The sequence below is a fragment of the Phocoena sinus genome, chromosome 6 (genome assembly GCF_008692025.1).
Source record: "Phocoena sinus isolate mPhoSin1 chromosome 6, mPhoSin1.pri, whole genome shotgun sequence".
In the NCBI taxonomy this organism is placed as follows: Eukaryota; Metazoa; Chordata; class Mammalia; order Artiodactyla; family Phocoenidae; genus Phocoena; species Phocoena sinus.
The window spans coordinates 40,876,843-40,885,038 of record NC_045768.1 but is presented as its reverse complement, the minus strand read 5'-3'; the positions used below and the strand labels follow the sequence as shown (position 1 = coordinate 40,885,038).

General features: G+C 39.6%; 1 pseudogene; it reads right to left on the bottom strand.

Moving 5' to 3' along the window:
* Positions 1–5,414: 5,414 nt before the first annotated feature.
* Positions 5,415–6,648, bottom strand: LOC116755728 (annotated as a pseudogene).
* Between the last annotated feature and the right edge of the window lie 1,548 nt (positions 6,649–8,196).

The following is an 8,196-nucleotide window of genomic DNA, read 5'->3' as shown; positions in this document are numbered from 1 at the left end:
ACGGCCATCTGCAAATCAAGGAGAGAGGCTTCAGAAGAAACCAACCCTGCTGACACCTTGATCTCAGACTTCTAGCCTCTAGAATTGTGAGAAAATTAATTTCTCACAATTGTTGTTTAAGCCACCCGGTTGGTGGTATTTTGTTATGGCAGCCCTAGCAAAAGAATGTATCCACCTAGATTGGATGTAAAGAAATGTAGGTCAAATATATTCCAATCTGAAAAAAAAGGAAATACAGGTTTTTGTCCTGTTTCTGTCACTCCTGAGTTATATTTGACCTTGGGTATATCACTTAATCTTCCCATTTGTAATGAGGTCTAGATTTTGTATGTTTGTTTATATCAGACTTCCCAGCATCAGATCCTTTTTTTCTACTAACAGCACCCTGGGTTTTCTCCAAGAGAATACTTGCCCTTTGTTCTCGGTCCCCACAGTTTGTGTGAGGCTGTTCTAATGCCCTTGCTCTAGATCTGGGCATGTTACTCGAATCTGGCCAATCATTATGTTTCACGCCCTCTGCTTGTAATGATGGGCTCAAGTATGGGACATAGGACAGAGACCTGGACAATGATATTCGATTTCAGGAATTAATTTGGAAGTATTGAGCAATTAAGCTCTCCGTTTGTTGAAGCTTCTGAGGTATGGGAGGCGAGTGCCCCGGGCTTGCTATAGCTCTGGCAGTCATAGTGAAAGGCCAGGCTAAGAAGGATGCTCACATGAAGGGAGCCAAACCACAAGATAGAAAACTAGTACTAAGGATCCTTTGTGAGCCCTCATCCAGGCTTGCCTGAAGCAATGATCCCTGGGACCCTGTCATTTTATTAATAAGCCAGTAAGTCTCTCCACTCTTTCTTCAACCTTAAGGCAGCCTGACTTGCATTTCTATTATTGCTACCAAGAGTCATGAGTAATATAATGGCTTAATGCTTTGTCTTCCTCTGCAAAATGAGTGTGCTCTTCTAATGGAAATGATTTTTCCTCAAATTAACTATTACATAGAACACTGATACTTCTCTGGCATGTATGTGAAAGGAGGCAGCAGCAAGGGCGGGAAGTAAAATCCGACCCATTTGATATTCTGCTGATCCCTTTCTTCTGTGTGGAAACCTTTGGGTTAGATGATCTAGAGTCCTGCCAATACTTAAAATCATTAAATCTTATATACTTGGGAATACTTGTAGGTCTGAGTGTGCAGGAACTCTGGGGGCAAAGTGGAGAGCAGGGTGAGGGGAAAATGGGCTAACAGGTAAAGAAAGCATTGTCAGAGGTCACAGGCAGACATTTGTCCTCCAAGGGCTGCGAAGTCACTAAATGGCTGGAGGCAACGGCTGCTTGTAAAGCGCTTTACCATCGGGTAGTTGATTTTGCTATCCATCTCTGGCAGGGCTCCAGCCTGTCATACACAAGCTGAATAATCGACTTTAGAATGCTTATGGGCAGAGGTGTACTTGGCCTGAGAATAGTAAGAGAATTTAAAAAGCAATATCATTGGTGCCACCAGAAATCCTCCAGATTGGTGAAAATCCCACTAGGTTGAAGTGGAATACATCATAATTAGTGATATTTTATTTTATAGAAAATGCTTTATTGAGCCAAGTCTGGGATGAGCTTTGCCATTTATAAGTCTTTAAAACAGTGCTTATTAACGAAATCTGAAGAAGACATTGAAAAATGCACATAGGATGTGTGATCAGTTTTGAGGGTTCTACTTTCGCAGCCCATTTCCCTACTGCACCCCAAGAAAAGGGCTCCTGCTCTAGACAGATGTGTTAAACCCATGTTTGTTGATATTTTTTCCAAATGTTCATAGCAGCTTTATTCATATTTTCCCAAAATTGGAAACAAAATGTTCATTAACAGGAGAATAGCCAAACAAATTGTGGTACATTCATACAATGGAATACTACTCAGCAATAAAAAGAAATACATGGTTCAACCTCTCAAAACTTTATACTAATGAAAGCATCAAGTGATTCAATTTAGTTTCAGAGCTGCAGAGGAAGGAAATGCTAGTTTGTGGTGAAAAAGTATGGACAGTAGTTAAGCTACCAACGAAAGTAGTGGTAATGCTTTGTTGCTTAGGTAGGAGTATAAGGGAACCTTCCTTTGTTCTGATATGGCTGTGGGCTAAAAGTATCCATTTTCAAAATTGTAGTTAAGATTTGTGTATTTCAATTTTATAAATCTTACCTAATAAGAGGTGTGTACAGTGGACAGATGAATATACCAAAGCAGAATTGGGGACTGTTGAAGCTAGGGTGTAAAGGTTCAAGGTACTATTTTTTTAAATATACATCCAATCAAGATGTTTAGTTACAAATCTTGATCTATTTTTATGGGCTCCTAGCTCACATATCCAGCAGCATATTGGACATCTCTTGACACTGCCAGTGGCTTTTTTCCAATCTGAGTCACATAACAGACCTCTATGACCCCGCCTCAATTTCATCCTAGGTTTCTGGTTTGAGCAACTCAGGAAAATTCTGGATTGCAAGAAGTAGTCTGAAGAGGGTTCAGTTTGGGGGTAAGAATTGACACTTACCAATTCTTGTAAAGGATCTTGTAAAGGACTAACAAAGTAGACTCTAAGGAGCAAATGCAAGTGGGAAAAAACTAGAAAAGTAAAACAAACTGATGGTGATCAACAGTGGACATGCTTGCAGTGAACTCAGTTACAAAATCTCTGAAGGTAGGAATGGGTGGATGGAATCCAAAGGACCAAGACTTCTTCCATTATGACAAAAAGAGAAGGGTAGATGGGAATGTAAAGTTTGAAGGTGGGTAGCCAGGAAATGATGAGTTACCTGGCTAGGACGATAAAAGTCTTTTATCTTTCATAGTGTGATACCACATTTACCATATTTTTCAGATTATGTCCCTGAATCTGATTAACACCAAGTGCCTGCCAAACTCAGTTACCAGTTCATGTAAGAGAATCTGGTGCTGTAGGTATTGCACACATATGTAACAACCTGCTCTTCTACGATCAACCCTTTTTAACTCAGATTTTGGACAATTTTCTGATAAGCTTATTCTGAGAAAGATCCAAATACACATTTTTATAAGATTCCAGTTCTTAGCTTATTGTAGATGAAGAACTGAAATTTTGCCAGATGATGAGATATGTACCTGAATGGCACAATGATGAAAAGCTTATAACTCTGTTCTAGTTAATAGAAATAACCATGAGTTAAACTCTGCCCCCACCCCACCATCAAGAGGCTCTTTCATAATAAATGTTAGACTATTCCACCTTCAGACTTTTCACTCTTCTAGCTCCAAACTCTAGCATTCTTATTCTTACTACTTACACCCTTTCTACTCTTTGATATCCTTGTATATAGCCCAGATGATTTCGTTTGAGCTTCAGGTATGAAGCCACTGACAAAAAAAATGTTTAAATCTGTTCTCCCAGGAGCTTAAAGATCTTATCTTTATGACAACTCCTATAAATCTTTAAAAAATGATCATTAAATATTGATTTACTCAATTAATTATAAAAACTTTAGAGGTCTAGTATTTGGTCATGTATACTATTTAAAAAATACATCAACAGAAAACTTTCTGAATGTCACTAGACAATGAATTAAGCAAACCTTTATTGAAGCTTAAATTGTGGTACAGAAATACATTTCAATTGATTTAAGTCAAACACCATGACGAGAGAAATTATGGCACCAAAATTTTCCCTCCTCTATCATACACACTAGGATTAATTTAGATTACTATTCAATCTATATTTTTCATTTTTCTAGGCTTTGTTCCATACAAATTTGTGCAGTTTTTCGACATTAAATAGAAGTCTTAAATCTATTGCGGGGGGGTGGAAATCAGACCTCAAGCCAATAAATGTTGATCAAATCTACTGGGACACTGTTCAAGAGCAAAATCCACTTTGAGCATTGGTCCTCATAATAGCACCAAAACATAAGGTACTGTGCGCTAATTACAGAATCAGACTGATCCATTGATTGAAATTTCTTCAGTGAAGCTTTGAATCAACAACATGTTTAAAAGTCAAAAGTGTTCCAACCAACCACTTGATTTCAAACCAAGTAGAATTTATGTTTAGAAACACTAAAAAAGAAGTATTTCATTTATAAATACAGAAGGAACAAAAACATCCCTGCATCAATCCAGAAAGAATCAAAACTTGTTTGAGGACAAGAAGAAATACAAAATTGTGTCAACTTTGCTCATTTATCAGCTGCTGAATTGTCCATATTAGCAGATACAGCTAAAAGGCTAAAAACTCTTTTAAGCCTGTATTTCTAGGCATTTCCCATTGACCATTTTGGAATTTTGTGTGTTATGTTTTACGAATAGCATTCTGCTTCACTGTGTAGCATGTCTGAATAACCTAAACAGTTCTCATTCATCACTTGATGTTACTCCATGGAGAAAGAAATACCAGTAAGAGGAACTGTCAGAACACTATCACATGCATCACAAAGTCACAGAACTTTTTAAGTCACAAGATGGCAAAGACATCAGTTCTGCTTTGAACCAAAGTTTATGGCATTTTATTAATAGAAATGAGTGGAAATGGCTACAGAAGTAAAAGTTAAGGTGAATCATCTGAGCTAACTTGACTTGTTGAATCCAGTACAACCTTTATCTTAAATCTCCTTGCTAAGAAATTTAGTGATAATTCTTCTATACTACTACTTAGCAAGTTAATAAAGGCATGGTACTCATGAGAAGCTAATCTCATTTAACAGGGGGCACAGAATGGCATACAGTTTCCATACAGTTCTGCCAGTATTCCCTAGTATCAATCTACACCTTCTTTGCTAATCAACACCAGCTTATTCCAAAAGAGCTCACGGTAACGAAAAATGCCAAACTCCCTTGACCTTAAAAGAAAATTAAGCCCAGGGTCCATCCCCCATCCCCCCTCTAGGGTATAAGGTTAGTGTAAACCCACAGTGTAACAGTGTATTGCTTTATGGAGGGGGTGTGGTTGGGAGGGAGACACCGTGGTGAGGAACGAATCAGTTAAAGTCATACAAGTATAGGAAGCAGTGAGATAGTAACACACGAAATGGTTAACTGCAGTCATTTTCATAGAGGACTCGACTCGTGGAAGAACTTTGATTGGTGCTGCAAAAACATCTGTATGAAGTAGAAATTGGTTTCAATAACATTAGTAGAGAATATGTTCTAGTAAGTGGAGGTAACTGGATGCAAAATCCTGGTAGCAATTGAATAGAACAGTCCCAGATGGCTAGGCTGAGGCCAACACCTAATGAGGACGAAAGCCTTGTCTGTGGGGAATTTTGGATGATACCTGGAGAAATATTACACTGTGCATAAACCAGATTGAATTGTTTTCACAAGTGTTGTAAAGTTTCATATAGTGAAAAGTTTTTTCTACATGCACTTCAATTTCACAGCAAGAGTGACATAGGATACCTAAACACAGAAGAGAGCATTCATGCAAGATATCTAACTCCTTGATATAATAATGCATACAATTCAAAATGATTACACTATCATTACATCTAGGGCTTTCTGCACCTACAAGGGGGTGGTTATGGAAAGCATGGCCCTTGGTATCAATATCTAAAAAGCAGCCACCACCTTCTTCTGTGTGTGTTCTCTTTTTGCTTTTTTTCGTCATTTTTCTTAATCAACTCTGCTGTTGTTGATGCTTCTTAGCAAAACTGGTAAAAACAAAATTGTTATCACTGAATAGAGCACTCTGGCAATCAAGACCTTTAAAACCTTCAGTCTTCTGGGGCGAAGAAAGCACTGTGCGACATTTAGAACTCTGATTTGCAAACTAGGTGGTCACAAATTTTCCTGGCTTGAAGACTTCCACAACTTTTCCTGATCAGGTCATCATAGGAGGTCTGACTTAAGTTTGTTTCAAAGCTAACATAAGAAAATTCTGGTTCTGGAGTGATGTGGATAGATGTGGATAGTCCAGTAAATTCCATCTGATTTCATTCCATTCATTAAATACCCACAAGGATCGAACAGTGTGGCATCAATGACAGAACCTGATATCAGATCACAAATTCTACTCTCATGAGTGACATCCTTTGCAGTAACACCATCTTTCATGTAGAACTGGTCCATAACTGCTGGGTCAAGCTCACTCATCAGAATTTCCAGGGTTTGATATGGCTGACTGATTCCTCGACTCTCTGGGAAATCCAAAGTATACAAGTACCAACAATCAGAATTCATGTGTCCCATACAATATGCAGCTCCATTTGGGAAAATTGCATTAAGAAACTCTATTTCTTCCTGGAAATTCCTGTGTGGGTACCCTTGGTGAAAAGGCTTCATGAAATTCTTACGAAAATAAAAGAAGCTTTGAATTGAGTCAAACCCATTGTAATCCCTAGCAAGTTTCAACAGAGGAACCGGCGCTTTCAGCAAGAGGGGGGTACCACATGTCTTCAAAATGAATGGTCTCTTGGAGGCAAACATGCTACTCTCACTGAGTACATAAGCTTCCTGCTTGTCAGTTTTTGTCACACTTATGACTGAACATTGCACATCCTTCAGAAGTATGTCCCACTTGTATCTTGGGATGGTGCGAAGATCCCCAAATCCTTGGGTTGCGTCAGGTCGCTGCCGGGAGAACCAAACCTCCAGCAGCTTCTCCGTCCCTTCGAAAAAATGTGCAGCTTCCATCACCGTGAGACTAGCGAACAACCAAAAACCACAGAAAATCAAGTAAATCAAATCTCTTCTCCCAACGCTGCCACCGCCGCTGCGGATTGTTCCAGCTGTCTTACTAAAGTTCAGGTTCTTTTTTTGCTATAATTTTTTTTTTTTTTTTTTGCAGTACATGGGCCTCTCACTGCTGTGGCCTCTCCCGTTGTGGAGCACAGGCTCCGGACGCGCAGGCTCAGCGGCCATGGCTCACGGGCCCAACGCTCCGCGGCATGTGGGATCTTCCCGGACCGGGGCACGAACCCACGTCCCCTGCATTGGCAGGCAGACTCCCAACCACTGCGCCACCAGGGAAGCCCCTTTGCTATAATTTTATATTAACTATTTAAAAAAAAAAAGGGTTAGTAAAATTTTCCCAGCTTTTTTTTTTTTGTGAGCGAAAGTTGAACGTGAGTCTGTTGGAAATAGAGGCTGATACAGCTCAGTCTCTTGTAGTCTGCTGTTTCCCCATTAGAGAGAGTAGAGCGAGCGCTAGCTGATGTTGCTGGCCATACTGTGGGAGCCTGCTGATTTGTTTTTTAAGCTATTTGGATTTTCTGAATCCAGATTCTTTAAATTGTAATTTACGCAACACTAATTCATTTCTTCAACTACCTTTAATTTCTTTCTTTTATTTTGGGGGTTGCTTTTATTCACCTCTGTGTGTAATCTAAAGGAGTTCCTTGTTAATTCAACAAGTTTTTTGGGAAGGGTACATGCCGTGTACCAGAAACTGTGGTAGAGGCTGGGGATATAATGAGAGTAAAGACGGGGACCAAATCCCCTTGGAAATGATGGGCTCCTGGGAGAACACAGGCCTCAGGTAATATTGAATCAGCAGAATCTAATCTTGTCGGTTCTGTCTCTGCAGTGAGGGCACTATCTCTGTGAGGCCCAGAGCAGCCAGGGACTGGAGTTTCGAGGGGACTGTGGAATCTGAGGATGTATAACGGCTGCCCCTTCAGCTGTTGTAGCTTTGCAGAAATGCAGTGGGCATCACAGGGAGGGAGACAAGAGGATTGAGGATGGTTAAGAGTGGCCTATTCTTTTACCAAAGACCTCATGCTAGGGCCAGAACTAGGGTGAAGTGAGTGAGATACTTGGTCTCGGGCAGAAAATTTACAGAGGTGCCAAAAAAATCCCTCGGTAATCAGGATTCAACAGAACCAGGATTAGGGTGAGGGAGGGAGGTGAGCTGTGCGTGGGATCTTTGTTTAAAATTTTGGTATTTTCTTCATCATGGCCATTTGGATACTTTGTTCATCATGGATAAATTAATTTTTTTAGCAATATATTTTTAAAATTTTATTGAAGTATAGTTGACTTACAGTGTTGTGTAAGTTTCTGGTACAGCAAAGTGATTTAGTTTTATGTATATATATATTCTTTTCCATTGTGGTTTATTACAGGATATTGATTATAGTGCCCTGTGCTATACAGTAACACCTTGTTGTTGATCCATCCTATATATACTAGTTTGTATCTGCTAATCCCAAACTCCCAATCCTTCTCTCCCCCACACCCTTC